This window comes from Palaemon carinicauda, chromosome 43 (assembly GCF_036898095.1).
Source record: "Palaemon carinicauda isolate YSFRI2023 chromosome 43, ASM3689809v2, whole genome shotgun sequence".
NCBI classification, from domain to species: domain Eukaryota; kingdom Metazoa; phylum Arthropoda; class Malacostraca; order Decapoda; family Palaemonidae; genus Palaemon; species Palaemon carinicauda.
Window position 1 is genome coordinate 26,163,930 of NC_090767.1, and position 24,019 is coordinate 26,187,948.

At 46.5% G+C, this 24,019-nt stretch overlaps 1 long non-coding RNA gene across 1 annotated transcript in view; it reads right to left on the reverse strand.

Moving 5' to 3' along the window:
* LOC137633405 (uncharacterized) overlaps positions 1-24,019 on the reverse strand; it is a 360,609-nt gene that overhangs the window by 315,748 nt on the left and 20,842 nt on the right. The window contains exons 3-4 of the long non-coding RNA XR_011042195.1: positions 22,427-22,562; positions 16,596-16,731 (exon numbers count right to left, since the gene is read on the reverse strand). This is a non-coding gene — a long non-coding RNA (uncharacterized lncRNA). The remainder of the gene's footprint in view (positions 1-16,595; positions 16,732-22,426; positions 22,563-24,019) is intronic.

Sequence of the window (24,019 nt, forward strand, 5' to 3'; positions counted from 1 at the left end):
TAATGCCTCTGAGGATGAAAGGATCACCCAATCGTCACGATACCTAAAGAGGCACATCTCATTTGAGTGGGCAAGAGAAAAGAAGAGCGTGGACACTCTACGAACACTTAGGGAGTGGCAGATACTACAAAGCACAAAGCCTTGAAATACTCTTCTGAAGACAAAGCAAGGGGTACAACCTACATGAAGTTTTCTTTCCTGATGGTAGACCATACGATACTTGCCGTCTCCGCCCTTAAACATGTAATGGTCTTGACCTGCTGAGGGATGGTTTAGACAGACCTAAGAGGGATTAGTTTACACGTCTATTATTTACAACAGCATACAACACAATGCATGTACAGGGAACTCGATTCTCAATGACTAGGCCTTCTAGGAGCGGGGGTTATCAGGCACTGCTGACCAGTACAAAAGGTCTCTAGAGAGGATGTATTCTCAGTACGCACTGTCCCTCCCTCATATACACATGGAGAGAGAAGTTCTATAAGAGGGACAATTTTGTTAGTCATTGTTTTAATGAAAAGTTGTGTAAGTTCTCAAACATTATTTTTGTTGATGCTGGTGGCAAAGATGACTTCAGAGCCTTAGAAAATTTAGAAAATTGTAATCCTTCAGATTACAGCCCTACACCAGATTTAGATAAGCATCTAAAAGAAGAATTAGTAGAACTTATGTTTGAATTTGATATCTTTTCAAGTGAATGTGGTAAAACTTGAACTATAAAGTCTGGTACAGTATTAATCTAAATTGTGATATCCTAGTAAGAAACTCTTTCCTGCTCATATTCACTGAAAGGTTATAAAAGTTGAAAAATATTATTGAGCTTTCTACCTCTCTGATAATAGTTGGAGGTTATACGCAAATTTTTGAGGTTTAAATGACTTTACGATATTCAAAACACAATATATTCCAAGTAAAGAAAAGATTTTAAACAAATTTGTTGGCGACGCCTACATTTACACCATAATGAGTTAAACCGTGAAAGCTCGTAGCCGAGCTTACAGGAAAATTATGTGGACTACCACCTGAAACATGATGCAACTGATAAGCTTTTGCCAAAACTTCAACAAATACCTTTTGTTTTATGAGAATCATACAATATAATACTCCCTCCACATATGCAATAAGAGGTTGCTTCAGCTCTGTAACTTCACCAAGTGAAAAGATGTTAGGATTCAGGCTACCAACTCAGTATTCTGCCTCACTAACTAGGGTTTTGCAGCAGAAGGGTCTAAAGTAAATAAAGAACTCAAGGTTCTATGAGAAGATCTCAAATATGACAAATTCGTAGATAATTTGTATTTTTCCTAGCTATACAAACCTTAGCTATTTAATAGGGTTATTACTTTTGGCGTAGCTGAAATGACGAGCCATTTTCTGGGTCGACCTGTGTTCGCCGGTGAAAAGGTCCTTCTTGTCACTTTTCTGATATAAATATATTCAAATATACCAGAAAAAGGTAAAGCATTGGAATGCAGAGGTTACTACCCTCGCGCGAGCACCCTTTAGGGCGTCGTGTATAAAGAAAGGGCGTGTGATAACCACTATTCACAGGTTGTGAATAGTGGTCAATGTATTCAAGAGGGGTGTGCCGTTACAGCGGTCTCCACCGCACCAACCTGGATCACCCCACCGACGCCCGACACCAGCGCCACCTGACATCCTTCTTTTTGGACTCGTGAAGCATTGCTACCTTTGCTTTGTGTCTGTTGTTTTTGCACTCTTTTGGATTATTTTCGAGATGGCTGAGGCTCTCCTTACCCCTGCACCAATGTTAAGTACCCTAGATTCTGTTTTCATACTCAGTGTTATGGTATTTTACCTTTTACTCGCGTTTTGCGCGTTGTTTGTTAGTGCAGGCTTCGGCCATGGGCAGCCATTAGCGCGTCACAGCTTGTGTTGTTTTTCCCGTTAGTGTTGGGATATATATATATTATATTTATCGGGTATTCATTTACTACTCATGTTCAAGGTTCAATTGCCCAATTAAGTTTTCATCTGAACCTCTTTTTTAGTTATTATGTAGCCCCTTTTGGTTCATTTTTGTTAAACATGAGTCGCTTCCGAGTCCCGTTGTTACTTTCAGCTTTAGCGAAGAATAGAGTCCAGACCTGTTTTTGTTTTTCACATTCTGATGTGTTCTTTTAACTTTACGTTATCATTACCCTGGAAAGGAATTTCCCTTTCTATCCTGGCCGTCATGTCCTCTCTTCTTCGCTAATTCCACGTTTTTAAGACCTTTGTACTTCAACGGACAGGTCATTTTTGCGCTAGTGTACTAGTGTTTTCTCACTTTGGGTTCTATTTATTTACTAGGATTGAGTCGAGGTAACCTTAGCGAGAGAGAGGCTGGAGTTTCCCTCTCTGTTCCCTTTTAGCTCAGTTAGCCTAATACACGTAGGCTACTTGGAATTAGATTCCACCTGCTCTTTAGAGGCTGGTTTCTCCCCCTCTCTCGTTTATAATTATTTATTTATTATTTCTTTGTCTAAGGTTACCCTATCTCCTCCTATTTACTCTAGTTCAGTTTTGATTATTTTATAGCGTTTGCAGTTCAGTCTTGCTAGAGCCAGTCCTATTATTATCCCTACTTAGGTTAGGATCCCCTATAAGGGACATTCATGGCCTGCTCTCCAAGCCGCCATCTCCGTTCCCCCTCTTCCCTCAGTCCCTCCCCATCTCCCCCGCTATGGCTTGGGGATAGAGGGGACTGGAACATAGTGTCTCTTTCCTTATGAGTTTCGCGGAGCCCCACGCCGGAGCTCCGCCGTTGGATCTCCGTCAGCATAGAGGTTTGAGCAGGGAACGCTAGTATTATTTTATGTCCGTATAATCACCTGTTACTCACCTCCGGTGATCCCCGACGACTGGGAGCTTCTCCCCTCGTCAGGTTTCCCGGTTTTGTTTTGGATACTTGCTCTGGCCCCGGTATCTTTCTCCGTCCATTCGGTCCTCCCGGAAATGCACGACACTATTGTTTTTAAGTATATCCATTACTATTTATTTTGCGACAGCTTTTACCACTCTCTCCGGTCGTCCACCGGATCTCCGGTGTACAACGGAGTAGAAATATGTACCCTAATTTTGAATACTGTACTAGATTTTGTTTTTATGTTTATCTAGCCAAGCTAGGCTTTACTCCGACGCTCCCCGGACCTCCGGGGCGCAACGGAGGGGAATTTTGAACCCTAATGCCATACCTTTAGTATTCTTAAACTACAGTACATTCTCTCCTTTAGGGTGGCGACTAGCTAGAACTAGTCTCCTTTATGCATGTCATGTGTTGCTTGCATACCCATTATCTTAAGTCTAAATATTTTAAAAAGGAGACGGTGTACTTATAATAAACCTTTATATTACAGAAAGCCCGCTGCGCCTTCAAAGGTTGTCCGGCAGCATTCAGCGACCCGTGGGCCATGATGTTTGCCGATCGCACGCTCACTGTGCGATTTCCTTCGCCCTGGAGGAGGGCCAAACTCCTTATATGGTTTGGTTCCCGGAGTCATGCTCGCTCTGCTTCGAGATGACTTCAATTCTCCTGAATGATGAGATAAGATTTGATATAGTCATTCTCATTCAAGTTTCAAATTTCAACTTTACTGAATGATGGATAAAATTGGAAACAGTTGTTCATATCCAATTTTCTAATTTATTGATATAAACATAATCTTTTTCCTTTAGTTCGTTCGAATTATATCCTATTCCCTCTTTCAGGCGGACGAAGAAGACCTGAAGACGGCCAAGGCAAGTCTCCGGCAGTGGGTCTCCGGTTTTGGCCGTAACGCCCCCCAAGGTTGCCCTTACGTCTTAGACGGCGACATGGCATCTCGCCTATTCCCTGGCTCTCCGTCGGCGGCCGTGGAGAAAGAAGTAGCTGCCCCTATCATCGACGCCATTCGTTCTGCCATGGCCCCACCGTCTGAAGAACAGCTTTCGTCAGGAAACGTCGCTTCTTTGGACATCCATCTAGAACCGATGGACGAGCAGGTTAGTGGTGCAGAGGATACGGCAGGTTCCTTTTTCTCTCCAACTCCTTCTTCTTCTTCCTCCTTCCTAGGCTTTGACAAGCCCGCTGCTTCACCTTGGGAAGGATCTCTATCAGTTCGTCCCAAGGTTAAGCCCTTAAAAGCTTCGAAACCTTCATCTAAGACTTCAAAGCCAACCCCGTCAACATCAACAGCATTGTCTCCGGTCCCTGGGCCGTCGTCTTCGCCTGACCCTTTACCAGCTGCCAAGGCTCCTCCTCCTTCTAAAGGACAGAGGAGTAAATCCGCTAGGTCAAAGAAGACGGAGCAAGACAAACAAGACCTCTTTACGGACAATCTGCTGTCCAGGTTCAGGGAGGTTAGAGCAGAGAATGTATTCTCTTACCCCAAACCCCCCTACTGACTCTCAGTCAGTATCTGCCTTAGTGGCGGAGCAACTAAAACCCATTAGGGACATGATCGCAGGACTGCTCCACTCCGGATCTCAAACAGCTCCGGCTGCAGTCCCAGATGCTTCAAAGCTTCCGCCGTTCAACAAGAACAACCCTTGGCGGTTTGCTCTTCATGCCCCTTATTTAGATGGTACTCTTACCATTGAAGGTCTAGGTACTCGACCCCTATCAGACCTGGAATTTTACCCAGAGGATCTCCGGTTTCCCTTCAACGGGTTTGTGCGTTTGACGGAGAACGCTCTGGTCAGAATGGACAAGGTCCCCAAGGAAACAGTCATCTTTCCGAAAGAACAGGCCCAAGCTGTCTGCTCGTACCTTATCGGACTGGGGCTGTACTAACACCAAGTTGACTCCTCATAAAGGGTCGTATACTATTTTTACGACGCCCCAGGATATCCGTTCTCCTTTCGCGGATAAGGTTGCGGAGCTAACGCTCCAAGCAGTTCAGGAGGACCTTCCCATGCCAACCATCAAAAAGAGACGGATGCTACCTCTCTTCTCATGCCAGCCACTAGGGATTTCTGGCGTGATGCTCCGTCGACCTTCACGGTCAGCAAACTAGATCCGGATTGTGCTTCCTCCTTATTTTCAGAGAAGCTACCAAAGTTGCCGGAAAACATGCTTAAATCAGAATACGAAGCAAGATCGAGACTGGCTAGATCCATCAACGCTTTAACATCGTTAGAGTTGGTGGCTTCCATATACAAAGAGGAACAGATCTTCAAAGTATTGGCGAAAATCTGTTACAGTCCTTTCAACTGGACCTCCATGATTTCTCTTCAGCAAGGAAAAACTACAGGAAATATGTCCTGGCAGAAGCGTCTATTAGGCACGAACCTAACAGACTGATTAGGGCTTCCTGTTGGGGTAAAAACCTTTTCCCTCAGGAAGAAGTGGACAAGGTGCTTCAAGAGGCCGCCAGAGCTAATCAGAACCTCCGGGTGCGCTGGGGTCTATCTTCTAAGCGTAAATTGGACCCGGCGATGAAGCACCAAAACCCTAAGAAGAAACAGAAATTCTTTACCTCTTACAAAGCTGCTCGTGGTCAACAACGTATCCCTCTAGTCCAGACGTCAACTCCCTCAACGTCGAGAGCAGCTCCGCCCCAACAGTTTATGATCGTCCCCGCACCTCAAGGTGGACAATCATCCTCCACTGCAACGTGGATGTCCTCCCCAGCCTTCAATCCGGCTTACGAGTCTACCAGGGCCTTTCGAGGATACCCTAAACAGTCCGGCGGTAACAGGGCTCGAGGCCAGTCCCGCCAGCGCGGCGGTGCTAGATCCAGAGGCACAACAGGAGGTAGAGGGTTCAAACCAACCCACAACCAGTGAGACGGACCGGGTAGGAGGGAGATTGTACCGGTTTCGAGACCAATGGACCTTCAGCCCTTGGGCGCACAGCATTGTTTCCAAAGGTCTGGGCTGGAAGTGGAAAAAGGGGTCTCCACCTCTGCCAGTGAACTTCTTTCAGACTCCCACCCCAGTTCTGCAAGAATACACCAAAGATCTCCTACAGAAAAATGCTATAAAGAGAGTAAGAAAACTAAAATTTCAGGGACGTCTGTTTACTGTCCCAAAGAAGAATTCTTCCACACTGAGAGTAATTCTGGACCTGTCCAAACTGAATTCCTACATTCTTTGCGACAGGTTCCGTATGCTGACTGTCTCTCAGGTACGGACCTTACTTCCCCGTGGGGCCGTCACCACCTCTATAGATCTTACCGACGCCTACTATCATGTTCCAGTAGCGAGAAACTTCTCTCCCTACCTAGGCTTCCGGCTAGGCAGGAAATCCTACGCATTCAAAGTGATGCCCTTCGGCCTCAACATTGCTCTCAGGATATTGGGGGAGACAATATTGCAACAACTCAGGAACCAAGGAATAATGTTGGTAGCCTACTTGGACGATTGGCTCATTTGGGCAAATACAGTCCAAGAATGTCGCGAAGCGACATCCAAAGTGATCCGGTTACTTCAAAACCTAGGTTTTCAGGTGAATCTGAAGAAATCCCGGCTACTCCCAGCAAGTCAGTTCGAATGGCTGGGTATTCGTTGGGACCTAATAGATCACAAACTATCCCTTCCTTCCAAGAAAGTCAAGGAGATAGCATCAATGACAAAACGGTTTATCAAAAACAAAGAGATAACAAAGCGATCTTTAGAGAGAATCCTCGGCTTACTACAATTTGCCTCAGTAACAGACGTCCTCCTAAAAGCCAAACTCAAGGACATCAACCGAGTTTGGAGGAAGAGAGCAAAAATACATTTAAGAGACAAAGTCTCAACGATCCCCTCTGTACTAATAAAGAGACTTCTTCCATGGTCGGACCCAAAGAATCTGGCCAAATCAGTTCCTCTGCAGTTTCCCCCACCCCAAGTGACGATTCATACAGACGCGTCACTCAGTGGTTGGGGGGGTTACTCCCAACACCAGATGTTTCAGGGGTCCTGGTCCCTCGTTATGAAACAATTTCATATAAATGTGTTGGAAGCAATGGCAGTACTCCTAACCTTGAAACGGTTGTCTCATCACAAGACAAGTCAAGTGAGGATAGTCTCAGACAATTCAGTGTTAGTCCACTGCATAAACAGAGGATCCAAATCACACAATCTGAATCAGGTTCTGGTAATGATTTTCACCTTGGCAGCAAAAAGAAATTGGTTCCTGTCAGCTACGCACCTGGCAGGAGTAAAAAATGTTATAGTGGATGCCTTATCCAGAACCACACCACTAGAATCGGAATGGTCCCTAGACATGAATTCGTTCCGGTGGATATCCAGACTAGTGCCGGATCTCCAGGTAGACCTGTTTGTGACAAGCTTCAATCACAAACTCCCTTGCTACATAGCCCCCAACCTGGACCCTCAGGCCTTTGCCATGGACGCATTAACTCTAGACTGGAACCTCTGGCAGAAGATTTATCTGTTCCCTCCAGTAAATCTTCTGATGAAGGTATTACACAAACTACGATCTTTCAAAGGAACAGTAGCGTTAGTAACACCCAACTGGCCCAAAAGCAACTGGTTTCCGCTCCTATTAGAGCTGAAACTCCGTCCCAAACGGATCCCACACCCGAAATTGACACAGGTAGTCCAAACACAGACTGTGTCCGCTTCCTCAAGAATAGTCCAAACCCTAACTTTGTGGACTTCATGAAATTTGCAGCTCATAAAGATGCAAATATCGATCCGGACAATGTCCTATTCATTGAATCTGACAAAAAGGACTCAACTCTTAGGCAATATGATTCGGCTGTTAAGAAATTAGCGGACTTTTTAAAGAATTCAGACATTCTTCAGATGACCCCAAATTTGGCCATTTCATTTTTCAGAACTCTGTTCGAAAAAGGTCTAGCCGCTAGTACTATCACTACGATTAAGTCAGCCTGAAAAGATTTTTCAGGTTGGCTTCAAGTTTAATTTAGCAGATTCTTATTTTTCATCTATCCCTGAAGCTTGTGCTCGGCTTAGACCTTCTATCCGTCCACAAAGGGTCTCATGGTTTCTAAACGATGTTTTGAAACTGGCATCAACTACCAATAATGAATCCTGCTCGTACATTTCTTTACTTAGAAAAACCCTATTTCTTACAGCCATGGCCTCAGGTGCCAGAATTTCAGAATTAGCAGCTCTCTCCCATAACCCTGAGAACCTAGATTTCCTCCCGTCAGGAGAAGTACTGCTCTCCCTGGATAGAGGTTTCCTAGCTAAAAATGAAGACCCTCAAAACAGATGGTCCCCTTGGAAGATTATTCCCCTTCCACAAGATAGTTCGCTATGTCCAGTAGTGACTCTTAGGGCCTTTTTAGCTAGATCCGCCACACGTTCCTCCGGTCCCTTGTTTATTAGAGAGCAGGGAGGTACTATCTCCATTCAAGGTATTAGACAGTAAATACTTTACTTCATCAAACAGGCTAACCCGGAATCCTTTCCTCATGCACACGATATCCGGGCAGTAGCCACTTCAATTAATTATTTCCAGAACATGAATTTTGATGATCTTAAAAAGTATACAGGTTGGAAATCTCCTATGGTCTTTAAACGCCACTATCTAAAAAACATACAGGCCCTAAAATTTTCTACTATAGCAGCTGGGAGTCTCATCTCACCAGATTAAAATTTCCTCTTAATTTTCATTTTTCGTCCATCATCCTCTCCTTCTCCCTTCTACCTGCCCCTCTCACCACGATGCCTCTCACCTCGGTGGCACAGATGCAGCTACCCTGCATCATTCTCTTTTGGAACGTCATTCCTAAATTATGTTCATCCTTTTGTTAACTTTTGTTTTTTTATACAGTGTATATAATATTTTTCAAGCATACTTTCACGTGTTTACAGTTATATTTTCAAATTACCTAGTGTTAAGTTGTGCGGAACCCTGTTCCACTTTGCTTTAGTGAATCTTTATTCACGTATTCAGTGTATATACTATTTTTTCAAGCATACTTACACATGTTTACAGCTTATATTTTCATATTCCTAGTGTTAAGATGTGCGGAACCCTGTTCCAATTTTTATTTAGTAAATCTGTTTACACGTTTTTATGGGTTTTTTCCTTTTACCTTTATTAATTGTTTTGTTTGAGCTTGGAAGGCATTCTCTTGTATCTTTTCACCGGCGAACATAGGTCAACCCAGAAAAGGGATTTTGACGAAGGAAAAATCTATTTCTGGGGAGAGACCTGTGTCGCCCGGTGAAACCCTTCCCTGTTTGTTCCCACCCCGTTCCTTCCAAGCCCTGGTTGGATTACATACAGAAGGATGTCAGGTGGTGCTGGTGTCGGGCGTCGGTGGGATGATCCAGGTTGGTGCGGTGGAGACCGCTGTAACGGCACACCCTTCTTGAATACATTGACGAAGGAATTATCTAAATGGAAGACGACCTGTGAATAGTGGTTATCACACGGCCTTTCTTTATACACGACGCCCTAAAGGGTGCTCACGCGAGGGTAGTAACCTCTGCATTCCAATGCTTTATCTTTCTCTGGTATATTTGGAATATATTTATATCAGAAAAGTGACAAGAAGGACCTTTTCACCTGGCGACACAGGTCTCTCCCCCAGAAACAGATTTTTCCTTCGTCAAAATCCCTTAATTTCTAACGAGGGTTTACTACCCACACCGCTAGTTAGCGGGGGGTAGGGAGGGTAGCTTACTACCGCTCCCCCTCACACACACCTGTGCTTGAGCTCACTTTGCTTGGAGGAAGGACTTCAAGGGGGATAGGGCTGGCGGGCAAGTTTGGTTAAATAGCTAAGGTTTGTATAGTTAGGAAAAATACAAATTATCTACGAATTTGTCATTTGTTCCGTAACTGGAATACAAACCACACTATTTAATAGGGGTGACTCACCCATTAGGAAGGGTGAACGTCCAACCCAGTCTGGCATTTTGGCTTTACCCGGGGGCTCGTTATTCGAGTGTATAAGCACCCAAGAAATAAAGAGCCCCTGCACCTCGCTAGAACCTTGTTACGCAAGGACTGCGGCCTACGCAAGCTGTGTGTGAAGGTATGAAGAAGTGTGACTTGTCCTAGGAAGTTGTTCTGAAGTTCTTTAGAAGGAAACTTGTAGACTAGGACTTTCCCAATACCACCTCGTCAGGGTATGGGGGACGTAACAGTATTAACTTAATACTAGGAACACAAGGGAGCATGGTTTACCTGCAGTGGTTTGAGGTCAGCTATGCAGAGAACCCAGGATGCTGCCTTCCCCAAGAGAGGGGATGATGAAGAAAAGAATAAGGGCCAGTCAAACATTTTCATTCATGCAGACTAAAACCAGGTAACATTGCCCTCAACCTTCTGCTACTTGTCCAATAAGGAGCTTGAGGTTTTAAACCAGCTGTTGTGCAGCCACCACAGGGCCGATAGAGAACGTATCGAGCCTCCTGTGGGTCACGTCTTGCAGGTAGTGGGCTGTGAACGTTGTTTGACGCTTCCACACCCCCGCTTGCAGGACCTGCTTCACAGAGAAATTTCTTTTGAAGGCCAGGGACGTAGCTATGCCCCTGACATCATGTGCTCTAGGGCGACGTGACGGAGGAGGATCTGGATTCAAGGCCAGATCAATGACCCTACGAATCCAAGCAGAGATGGTGTTCTTGGTGACCCTCCTCTTAGTCCTTCCTGTGCTGACGAATAGAGCTGGCACATGAGGATGGACTGCAGCTGTTCTTTTGAGGTAGAGCCTCAAACTCCTTACTGGGCATAGTAAGAGATGGTCTGGGTCATCTGTTACAGAGCGGAGACTAGAAATCCGGAAGGAGTCGAATCGAGGAACCGCTACTCCAGGATTCTGAGTCTTAGTAATAAACTCAGGGACGAAGCTGAACATTACCTCCCTCCCATCCCCTTGAATGGGCAATGTCATACGAGAGACCATGAAGTTCGCTGACTCGCTTGGCCGAAGCCAAAGCTAGCAGGAACACTGTCTTCCAGGTTAGGCGGCGATCTGATGCCTGGCGTAATGGTTCATAGGGAGGTCTCTAAAGAGACCTGAGAACTCGAACCACGTTCCAAGGGGGAGGTCTCACTTCCGACTGAGGGCAGGTAAGTTCATAACTACGTATGAGTAGAGAAAGTTCTAGCAATGAAGAAATGTCCATTCCTTTCAGCCTGAAGGCTAGACTTAAGGCTGAGCGATAGCCTTTCACTGCCGAGACTGAAAGGCGCATTTCTTTAAGCAAATATACGAGGAACTCCGCTATTGTTGGAATAGTGGCATCAAGTGGAGAGATACCCCTTCCACGACACCAATCACAGAAGACTTTCCACTTTGCCTGGTAGACTGCTGAAGATGACTTTCGCAGGTGTCCAGACATCCTGACAGCAACTTGCTGCGAAAATCCTCTCTCAGAGAGGAGATGCTGGACAGTCTCCAGACGTGAAGTCGTAGTGAAGCTACGGCTTTGTGGAAGATCTTGGCATGTGGTTGCTTGAGAAGATTGTGTCGTGGAGGGAGCTCTCTTGGTAGCTCCGTTAGGAGTTGCAGAAGGTCCGGGAACCATTCCGCGTGATGCCATAGCGAAGCTATGAGGGTCATTGAAAGATTGACCGATGTTCTGGTCTTGTTGAGTACCCTCCTCATCAGACTGAACGGGGGAAAGGCATAAACATCTATGTTGTCCCACCGTTGCTGGAAAGCATCTTGCCAGAGAGCTTTGGGGTCTGGGACTGGGGAGCAGTACAGCGGGAGCCTGAAGTTCAGGGCCGTTGCAAACAGATCCACAGTCGGAGAACCTCACAAAGTCAGGACTTTGTTGGCTACTAGATGATCCAAAGGCCACTCGGTACTCACTATCTGAGACGCTCTGCTCAGATTGTCAGCAAGCACATTCCTTTTGCCTGGAATGAAGCGTGCCGATAGTGGTATCGAGTGGATTTTGGCCCATCTCAGTATCTCTACTGCTAGATGTGATAGTTGCTGTGAAAAAGTACCTCCTTGTTTGTTGATGTAGGCCACTACTGTGGTGTTGTCGCTCATCACCACCAGAGTGACTTGCCAGGTACTAGTGGAACTGTTGAAGGGCCAGAAAGACAGCCTTCATCTCTAGGAGATTTATGTGGAGGTACTTCTCTGACTCTGACCAGAGGCCTGAGGTCGTGTGGTGCAGCACATGGGGCCTCACCCCTTCTTTTGATGTATCTGAGAAGAGCATCAAGTCCTGGGGGAGGGACAAGATGGTCGACACCCTTTAGTAGATTCTCGTCTGCCACCCACCACTCGAAGTCTGTCCGTTCTTCTGGTCCCATGAGATCGCAATGTCCGGGGAAACGAAGGCCTCATTCCAGTTGGACTTTAGCCATTATTGGAGAGATCGTATCCTCTCAGGCAGGCGTTGAGAACTAGATGGGCCATGGATGATAGGTGCCCAAGGAGATATAACCACCTTTGGGGTGGGAGTTCTTGTATGAGGAAAGGTCTTGCAACCTTCCTCAGCTTCACTACCCTCTCGTGTGATGGTAAGGCTTTGTGAAGATTGGTGTCTATTATCATTCCTAAGTATACCAGTCATTAAGAAGGAAGCAGAGATGACTTCTTGGGGTTAACCAAGATTCCCAGATCTTGGCAAAGTCCCAGAAGTTTGTAACTGTGCTGAAGAAAGGGCGCCACCGATTCTGCTACACTCAGCCACACTTCCAGATAGCATAGAAGACGGATGCCGATTCTGTGAGCCCAAAATACCACTAGGGTGAACACTCTCGTGAAAACGTGAGGTGCTGTGGAAAGACCGAAGCACAGTACCTTGAACTGGTATTTCTTGTTGTCTAGTGTGATTTTGAGATACTTCTTTGAAGACGGATGGATTGGGATCTGGAAGTATGCATCCTTTAGATCTAGGGTGCACATGAAGTCCTGCGGTCTTACCCCTTGTCTGACTTATAATGAATGAATTATTTTTTTTGTGTGTGTGTGTGACTATGCAATCTAGAGGAGGGGCCTCTTTCTGATGTTAAAATGAGAATGTAGAGATAGGTAATATTGTTTTACAATCCCTTTGATCCTAACTGAAGTGACCTGTCAAATTGCATTTGAATTCAGCCCAAATATTTACACTTATGTTGGTCTTTATTTATACTTGTATATGTAGATTAAATATTTAGTTTTGATTCCAAAGAGGTTCTGTATAAAGAGATATATCTCTCCTGGTTTTGTAAACCTGTATTTTCACATATATGAAATTTGTTTTTCTCTCAATTATTTGAATAATTTTTTTTAATCCTATTTCAATGCACTTCCTCACCTAAGATATTCCCCGTTCAAGCCTGAAGTTTGTTTTTCTTTGTAACATTTTTTTTCTCTCCTAATATTTGTAATATTCAAATAACTTGAAATATAATGAGGAAACCTGCTACCTAGAAAGCATATTGCTCATCTTATTTAGAACTTCATGCATAGCACTGCAAAGAGAGACGGGGAACCCAAGAGAAGATAATAGGGAATTTGAGGTTCTAGCTGGGTCCCCTTGCCTAGTATAAAAAATTGAGGGGTGGTGCCCATTGCCCAGCTCTCTTGATTGTTTACCTTTTACCCAGATTTATGATTATTCCATCATATCGTCTTTATGTTTAGTGCATGTTGGAGTGTGGTTGGCATTCAGACACTAGGCAGTCTGCGTGCTACATCTGGCCACAGTCCGCAAACCAATAAACCGTATCCGTGCTGAACGAGGTTTAACAAACTTGTTCAGAGCTGAGAGGTCGATGACTGGTCTCAAGCCTCCAGACGCCTTTTTCACATAAACGAGTCGACTGGAAAAGCCTGGGGAGTCGCCGAGGAATTTTTAGAGTGCTCTTCTTCAACGTGGTCTGGACTTCAGCCCGAAGAGCCAGCTTCTTTGCAGATCCCTTTGCATAGGAGCTAGTTGACACTAGAGTCTTGATCAGTGGGGGGAGAGATTGAGTGAACGGGATGCGATACCCTGAACTAATCACGGAGACTATCCAGGGTTCGGCCCCAAGCTGCATCCAGCTCTTCAGGCAGCAATGCAGGCATTCCCCCACTGGTGGACAAGCAGGGGAATCACATAGCATTTGCGGCCACGGCCGACTCCTCTAGGATACTTCCCTCCACAGGACGACTAGGAGCCTTGTTTGACTTGACAGGTAAGGGGCTTTTAGACACCTTGTTGTCTGTTGCCGCAGTCCTGTTCAGCGTTGGTTTCTGTTGTTTCGTCTGCGGGAGAGAACGTAGTCCGTAGGGGCGGGATGTCAAGGTCCTATGGAGGAGGGAGTCCTGGTTTGACTTCCTCCATCTCTCCGCAGCTCGCTCGACATCCCCCAGCTTGAACAAAGGGGAACCCTTCAGAGGGGAGTTTTGGAATTTCGCTATCTCGCAGTTTGGGACTTGGAAATGGAATCTCTCGATTATTGCATCTCTAAGCCTTAAGATGGCGTTCGCCCACAAGTTCACTACTTGGTGGGCAACGAACTCAATAGTCCAAATACCCGACAGGAGGAAAGTCTCCATCCCTTTTCGGGAGTCTTCTTTGGAAAAACCCTTTGTTTGCACCAGGTTTCTCACTGATCCCAACCATAGATCCAGCCAAAAAGTAGCCTGCATGGCATACTTCGCCACTTTCTCTTTGTTTAGAATTTCCGAAGCTGAGAAGTAAACTTGAAGCCCGAAGAGTCTCTCTAGAGAGATCCCCTTCGTAAGTTCCTCTAAGGAATGGTGAAGAGGAAGATCCGGGAGACACTCGCCAAGGACCTCTTAAAAATTTCTCTGCTGGACACTCAGATGTTGCAGTAGTTTTAAGGATGAGCCTGATCGAAGAGAGCTAGAGGACTCGGAGAGCTGGGCAGACACCTTCCGCCGGGCACTCTTCAGTCCCTGAGACCAGGGCAGAGCTTCGCTGTTCTTGGGGGCTTCCGAGTGCCTAAGACGTGGTCCAGGACCATGACCTTGCCCTCCTGAGGAGCCCTCAATGGGTCTGCCAACCCATTGAGTGAACTCATGCAAGCTATAACCTGCCGGATGCCATGTTCTGACTCTTTCTGTTCAGCTTCTGAAGAAGAACTGGCAGCCGAATCGTTGTCTTCCACGCACGAGACATCACCTCGGGGTGGGTCGTGGTCGTTATCGAAGTGGTCAAATGTAGACTGCTTGACCCACTCCGCAGGTCTTGTAATCCCCAATGAGGACTTTGGCAGAGTTTTTGAATCCTTACACTCTTTCCTCGGAGGGAAGAAAGTCTCTAGCACAGGAGGTTTGGATGGAACGACCTTCTGTTGGTCACCCGTAGGGGGAAGGATGGAGTCTTCCATGGGTTTCGAGACTACTCTGTGGTCTCGTGGGACTTCCTCAATGAGCAAAGGACAGAAAGAGTCACATAAGGACTCTTCCCTGAGAGAGAGAACTCTGACTGAATCGATGAGTGAGGAGCAGGAGGGTGAGGAGAAGTGGGCATGGCAACACTTGACCTCCCCTTGGACGACCTGACGGGGGTCAGCTTGACCCTACATGAAGCTACTTCATCAGGGACTCCTCTTTTCCACTTCAGGGGAGAAGAAGAAACCAAAGTTTCTTGACGGGGAGGGACAGTGGATCTTCGCCGTGGGTCTGAAAATGTAGAGAAAAATTCTTCCAGGGGAATCCTGGGAGTTCCCGAAGGATAAGCAGGTGGGATACCTGCCGTAAAGGCTTGGGTTACTGCCCTAACCAAGGTTCCAAACTCAATATTTTGGAACAGAGAGATAACATTAAACTATGAATAAAAAACTCAAAATCATAATGTATTGATATAAAGAGAACAACAAACTATGAATAAAACATGATCTTGCAATTCACGGCTGTGGACCGATTGTGGCACTGTCGGAAAGCTACCCTATATAGAACGACAAAGAGGGACCCTACAAGGGAGCCTTATCTGACATCCAGGAGGAGTTAGAGGGAGGATGTGGAGCTGCAGTCTCCTTCCGAGCAACAGGAATCGACCGTGAACGGTGAACGATGGGGAGGAGACTTTCGTCTCTCAGGTGGAAGTTCCAGAGCTCGAGGAGGAGAAGGTCTTGCAGGCCTCTCTTCCCACAATCGACGATGCTCAAATCAGCGCTGGAGATCTAACGAACGTTGGCACCTATCGGGAGGCTGGTTCTTGGAGCCGATGTGCTATAGTAGCCCAGTCATGAACATCCGTCTGTTGGCGATCATCAGAGCGATCAGTGCATCGGCGAGAGGTGAGGAGCACACGTCTGGTGACGTTTACTTTCCTCTTTTGGAGAGCGACAGGAAAGAGACAGGTGTGCAGCCAAAGGCCCATCGACGAGCCCAGGGCAGGTACGCATGGCTGGCAGGGAAGGCACACACAAACTGAAAAGAAAAAACAAAAAAGTGATCAGTAATGGCTGTCCAAATTGGTGAGGAGGAGGAGCAGTAACAACCGTTCTCCCTCCGAGCCAAAAGCAAAGCAAAGTACAGTCGCAGGTGTGTAGTTGAGAGAGGAAGATACTAACGCCCCCATCCCTCCGCTAGCTAGCAGTATGGTTGGTTAACCCTCGCTGAATTCTATTGGCTTTTCCTTTCAGCTTTGCCGAAAGTAATACCCCTATATATCCCCCATAAATAGCGTTGGTTTGTATTCCAGTTACGGAACCATTGTCATTTGTTCCAGTGCAGCATACAAACCTTCTGTTCTTTACGTAGGAGACTCACCTCAAGGTGGGTTGAAGACCTCAAACCAACTGGCTGGCTACTGTCCCAGGATGACCTCATGTGCTTCATAAGAGCTCCTCAAGAGGCAGCCTGACACCTCGCTTTCCTCGTAGGATGACAGCCTGGGCAATCAGTGCTGGAAGGAGTAAAAGATTTCAATGGGAGGTGAATAGATAAGAATGCAGTAGGGGTGAGCCCATTCATAATCTATACATTGCCCGACTCCTTGTTTGAAGAACGGGGACATAATAGATATAACAAATTTCCAAGTAATTTGTATTTTTCCTAACAATACAAACATTGAGGTATTTATTAGGGATATAATTTTGGGGAAGCTGGAGGACTAGCCATAAGACTTTTAGCTAGGTGTAACTACCTCACCACTGGTTAGCGGGGGTGGAGGGGTAGCCTGCTACCCTGCTCACACACACCTGTGTTGTCTCGTCACTTTTGATTGCAAGCAGGACTTACAAGGGTACAAGTAATGGTGGGCCAAAGAGATTAAGGTTTGTATCGTTAGGAAAAATGCAAATTACTTTCAAATTTGTCATTTGTTCCGACATTAAATACAAACCCTTTTGCTCTTTATAAAGGAAGAATCACCCTTTAGGAGGGTGGAAGTCCAAACCAACTGGCTGGTGTTTGACCCAGGGTTTTTCCCTGTATGGAGAAACCCTGATACCCCACTAACATCTGTGCAAAACCTGTTTAGCTGCCTGAGCAATCTGAGTGATTGTGTGAAACTAGCAGTGTGATTAGTCTAGGTAAGATTTCTCAGAAACATAGGACTCTTCGAATCAACCATAGACGTTACCCAATCCCACCTCGCCAGGGGCTATGGGGATGCAACAAGCATTATTTCTATGTTTGGTAGCACAAGGAAATGGTTTTACCTGCAGACAGATCAGGCCAACTTGCCGAGGACCGTAGGTGCTGTTCCCCAAGAGAGGGGAAAATGAAAGAGAGGACCCAGTCATTCTTAACATTCATCCCAGACTAATCCTGGGTAACCTTTGCCTTTAACCATCTGCTACTTGTTCCTCAAGGAGCCTGAGGTATTTAAACCACTTGTTGTGCAGCCACCGCAGGGCCAATGGAATGGAGAACATCTCTATGTTCATGTGGGTCACGTCTTACAGGTAGTGGGCGGTGAAGGTATTCTGACACTTCCACATGGCCGCTTGTAAAACCTGCACCACAGAGTAGTTCTTTAACGCTAGGGACGTGCTGATGCCCATAACATCATGAGCTCTGGGTTGTCTCGTCTGCGGAGGAGGATCGGGATTCAGGGCCAGGTCAGTGACCCTGCGAATCAAAGCAGAGATGGTGTTTTTGGTGATCTTCCTCTTGACCTTCTCCGTGCCGACGAAGAGTGCCAACACTCGGGGGAGAGCTGCTGCTGTTCTCTTGAGAGAGTATCTCAAACTCCTCACTGGTCAAAGTAACAGCTGACCTTGATCATCGGTTACATTATGAAGACTCCCAATCCAGAAAGGCCTAAATCTAGGCTCTGCTACTCCCAGATTTTAAGTCTAGCCGATAAACTCAGAGACAAAGCCAAACACTACCTCCCCCCATCCCCTTGAGTGGGAGACGTCGTATGAAAGACTGTGAAATTTGCTAACTCTCTTGGCTAAGGCTAATGCAAATAGGAAAACTGTCTTCAGAGTCAGGTGGGGATCTGATGCCTGGCGTAATGGTTTGTAAGGGGCACACTTCAGGGATCAAAGGACAAGAACCACGTTCCATGGAGGTGGTAAAACTTCTGACTGAGGGCAGATAAGCTCAAAACTCTGTATGAGGAGAGAAAATTCCCACGAAGAGGAAATATTAACTACTTTCAGCCTTACTGAGAAGTAGCCTTTCAACGCCGAGACCGAGAGGAGTTTTTCTTCCCGAAGGGAGAGATACCCCTTTCCATGATACCAACCACAGAAGAAAGTCCACTTGGCCTGGTAGACTGAAGCGGAAGACCTTCGAAGGTATCCAGACATCCTTTTCACAACCTGTTGCAAAAAGCCTCTCTGAGGAAGGAGATGCTGGATAATCTCTAGGCGTGAAGTCACAGGGATACTACGGCTTTGTGAATGATGTTCACATGTGGTTGTCTGAGTAAATTGCGTTGTCGAGGGAGCTCTCTCGGAACCTTCGTCAGGATATGAAGAAGGTCCAGGAACCATTTGGCGTGATGATATAGTGGAGCTATGAGGGTCATTAACAGGTTCTTAGATGATCTGGTCTTCTTGAGAACCCTTCTCATCAGATAGAACAGGGGAAAGGTGTAAACGTCGATGTTGTCTCACCGTTGCTGGAATGCATTTTTCCAGAAAGCCTGAGGAACCAGAACTGGGGAGCAGTAGGGAGGGAGCCTATTGTTCAGGGATATTGCAAAGAGATCCACAGTTGGAGAACCTCACAAAGTTAGGACTGTTGGCTACTAGATCATTCAAAGACCACTTGAAGCCCATCATCCGAGTCACTCTGCTTAGATTGTCTGCAAGCACACTCCTCCAGCCTAGAATGAAGCAGGCTGATAGGAACAATGAGTTGTCTTCTGCCCATCTTAGCATCTCCACTACTAAATGGCAAAGGTGCTGCCTAAAGGTACTGCCTTGCTTGTTCACCTAAGTCACGACCGTCATGTTGTCAGTCATCAACACCACAGAATGACCCACCAGTAAATGATGGAACTGCTGTATGCCTAGAAAGGTTGCCCTCATATCTACGAGATTTATATACTGGAACCTTTTGGACTCTAACCAGAGCCTGGAGGCCATGTGGTGTAGTATGTGGGACACCACCTCCTTTTGACGCATCTGAAAAGAGCATCAACTCTAGGGGAAGAACGAGAAGGTCAACCCCTTGGCGGAGATTCTCGTCTTCTACCCACCACCTCAAGTCCTTCAGCTGCTCGGGTACCACGGGGACCAGCATATCCAGGAAGTCCTCGTCTTAAACCCACCTGGATTTGCTGCACAGAAGAGATCGAATCCAGAGGCGGATGTTCACAACTAGATAGACCAGGGATGACAGGGGACCTAAGAATGGGCCTACCACTTTCCTCAGCCTATGGATTTTGTAGTCTGATGGGAAGACTTTCTGCAGGCTGGTGCCGATGATCATTTCCAGGTAAACCAATCTTTGAAAGGAAAGCAGGGATGACTTCTCAAGATTTACCACGATCTCCAGATCTTGGCAAAAGACAAGGAGTCTATCTCGGTGTTGAACAGTTGCTATCAAGTCTGCTAGTATCAGCCAGTCATCCAGGTATCTTAGGAGGCAGATGCCAATCCTGTGGGCCCAGGTTAACATGAAGACCTGAGGGGCTGTTGAAAGACAAAAGCACAGCACCTAGAACTGGTATTACCTGTTGTCGTGTAAGATTCTTAGATATTTCCATGAAGATGGATGGACTGGGATCTGAAAGCATGCATCCTTGAGATCCAGTGTGCACGAGAAGTCTTGAAGTCTTACCGCTTGTCTGACTGTCTTTATGCTGTACGGAGTTTGTAGAACAAACGTGTTCAGAGCTGAGAGGTCAATGACAGGCCCCCACCCTCCAGACGCCTTTTTCACAAGAAAGAGTCGACTGAAGAATCCTATTGACACGTCGACGACCTCCTGGAGAGCGCCCTTCTCCGACATAGTCTGGATTTTAGCCTGGAGGGCCAGCTCCTTTACAGATCCCTTCATATTGGAGCTCAATGGAACTGGATTCTGAGTCAATAGAGGGAGAGATTGAGTGAAAGGGATGCAATACCCTCAATGAATCACAGAGATTGTCCAAGGATCCACCCCGTGCAGCAGCTGTAGAGGTTCACAGACTACGAACAGACATAAGACGCAGACTGCCTAGTGTCCGAATGCCGACCACAATCCACCTTTCCACTAAACAAAAACATGCCCAGAGATCTGGGCAAAAGGTAAGTCAAGAATGAACTGGGCACTGGGCACCACCCCTTGATTTTATACTGGGCAAGGGGACCCAGCTACAACCTTAGAATTTCTCCTCTTTTCTAGAGTTTACCATCCCTCTCTTGGATGTGCTAGGTAATGTATTTTAAATAAAAAAGAACCCAGTGTTTTTTTTTTTTATTTTAGTAGGTGTTTCTTAATTTCAAGTAATAATGACATGACAAAATTGGAGAGAATTCTTATTTTTTCCTAACGATACACACCTTTAGCTATTTATAGGGAAGATAAGAGGGAAGTAATGTTCGAGCTGGGTCCCTTTGCCCAGTATAAAATCAAGGGGTGGTGCCCAGTGCCCAGTTCATCCTTGATTGTTTACCTTTTACCCAAATTTATGATTATTCCACTGTTTTACCTTTTTGTGTAGTGAACGTTGGAGTGTGGTCGGCATTCGAACACTAGGCGGTCTGCGTGCTATATCTGGCCACAGTCTGCAAACCCCTGCAACAATGATATGCTGGAGAGTGTGGACACACTGGGGAGCACTGACGGGCTGGAGAGCGCTGGCACGCAGGAGAGTGCTGCTGCGCTGGAGAGAGCTGGCGTGCTGAAGAACACTGGAGAACTGGAGAGCGTTGGCGTGTAGGAGAGTGCTGGCGAGCTGGAGAGCACTGATGTTCTGGCGAGTGCTGTCGTACTGGCAAGCCCTGGCATGCTGGCGAGCTGGCAAACGCTGATGCGCTGGAGAAAGTGGACCCACTGAGGAGTACTGACACGTTGGAAAGTGCTGACGCGCTGGAGAGTCCTGGCGTGCAAGACAGTTCTGGCGAACTGGAAAGCGTTGACGTGCAGGACAGTGCTGGCGAGCTGGAGAGCGCTGTGAAGCAGGAGAGCACAGGCAAGCTGGAGATCGTTGACGCACAGGAGACAACTAGCAAACAACAGAGCCCTGACGTGCTGGTGAGTGCTATCGTGCTGGAGAGAGCTGACTCGCTGGCACGCTGGAGAGTACTGGTGCACGAGAGTACTGGTGCGCTGGAGAGCACCCGCGAGCAAAAGAGTGCTAAATCAAAGCTGGCAAGTGAGCAGGAGTGTGCTGCCGAGCTGGAGAAAGCAGGCGCTCAGGAGAGTATTGGCAAGTTAGAGAGCACCAATGCACAGGAGAGCGCTGCAGAACCGGAGAGTGGTAGTGCACCTAAATAACTTTCATAATTAATTAATTAATGCTATTTCAACCGGGAATGCCGTTCTACTAACTAAATAACACATGCCTAACGAACGACAGCGCCCATGGCGCCTCTGGTAACAGGCCTAGCTCCTAATCACAATAAATTACTCTAATTTCAATGTGAAACAGGAGCTAAAATATACACATTGTAAAGAATCAACACTCAACTTTCCAGAGGCAAAAGAAGCTGGAGATTGCATAATAATCCTTGCAGAATCGATCGAAAAAGTTAGAACAGGAAACACCACCGTGCAAATTCGCTACAGAATTAGGAATGTCCGCCATCTCGATACTCAATAGTAGTATGGGAAGTAGGGTATCCTTGATAACAGCTCCCCTTCCATAATTGCTACTCTTCCCCCTCAAAGCGAAAACGCTATTCAGGGTGAAGATCGCATGTATCATATCAAGATATACATCCCTGATATTATGCGATATCCTTGAGAGAAATTTCAAGGATATTAGCGCCAGGAGTTAGAATTCCGGAGACCTAAACGTAAATTCTCTGGGAATATCACTGTAGTACATATGTCCCTTTGGAAGCTGCTATTAGGAACCTTCCATCAGGACGACATGGCTTGAGCCCAAAAATCCCCCATAAATAGCGTTGGTTTGTATTCCAGTCACGGAACCATTGTCATTTGTTCCAGTGCAACATACAAACCTTCAGTTCTTCACATAGGAGACTCACCTTAAGGTGGGTTGAGAACCTCAAACCAACTGGCTGGCTACTGTCCCAGGATGACCTCATGTGCTTCATAGGAGCTCCTCAAGAGGCAGCCTGACACCTCGTTTTCCTCGTAGGATGACAGCCTGGGCAATCAGTGCTGGAAGGAGTAAAAGATTTCAATGGGAGGTGAATAGATAAGTACGCAGTAGGGGTGAGCCCACTCATAATCTATACATTGCCCGACTCCAACTTGTTTGAAGAACGGGGACATGATAAATATGAAAAAATTTCCAAGTAATTTGTATTTTTCCTAACAATATGACAAATTCGAAGATAATTTGTTTTTTTCCAAACCATACAAACCTTAGCTATTTACATAGGGTATTACTTTCGGCGTAGCTGAAATGGCGAGCCATTAGATTTTTAACGAGGGTTAACTACCCCCTTGCTAGTTAGCGAGGGGGTAGGGGAGGGGTAGCTTGCTACCCCTCCCCCCTCACACACCGGTGAACTGAACTGATTCACTTCGCTTAGAGGTAGGACTTCACGGGGGACAGGGCTAGCGGGCAAGTATGTGTAAATAGCTAAGGTTTGTATAGTTAGGAAAAATACAAATTATCTCCGAATTTGTCATTTGTTCCGTAACCGAAATACAAACCACGCTATTTACATAGGGTGACTTAATCCTTAGGTAGGGTGGTAAGTCCCAGCCTTACTGGCTTTGGCTTTGCTCGGGGACTCAGAATCCGAGTGTGTAGCACTCGAGATAAGGAGTCCCTGCACCTCGCAAGTTCCTTGCTCCACAAGGAACGAGCGGCCTACATAAGCTTGTGTGTGAAGGAATGAAGTGTGACTCGTCCTAGGAAGTCGACCTGAAGCCCTTTAGATGGAATTCTAGGCTAGGACGTTCCCAATACCACCTCGTCAGGGTATGGGGGACGGGACAGTATTATTTAATACTAGGAACACAAGGAAGCATGGTGTACCTGCAGTGGTTTGAGGTCAGCTATGCAGAGAACCCAGGATGCTGCTTTCCCCAAGAGAGGGGGGAGGATGAAGAAAAGAGTAAGGGCCAGGCATACTTTTTCATTCATGCAGACTAAAACCGGGTAACAATGCTCTCAACCTTCTGCTACTTGTCCATTAAGGAGCCTGAGGTTAGACTAGCTGTTGTGTAGCCACCACAGGGCCGAAAGAGAATGTATCGAGCCTCCTGTGGGTCACGTCCTGCAGGTAGTGGGCTGTGAAGGTCGTTTGACGCTTCCGGACCCCAGCCTGTAGAACCTGCGTCACTGAGAAGTTTCTCGTGGATGTCAGGGACGTAGCGATGCCTCTGACATCGTGTGCTCTAGGGCGACGTGACGGAGGAGGGTCTGGATTCAGGGAATGGTGGATGACCCTGCCAATCCAAGCTGAGATGGTGTTCTTCGTGACCCTCCTCTCCGTTCTTCCTGTGCTCACAAACAGGGCTTGCACTCGAGGACGAACTGCAGCTGTTCTCTTAAGATAGAGCCTCAGACTCCTTACTGGGCACAGTAGGGGATGGTCTGGGTCATCTGTTACAGAACTGAGACTCGAAATCCTGAAGGAGTCGAACCGTGGGTCCGGAACTCC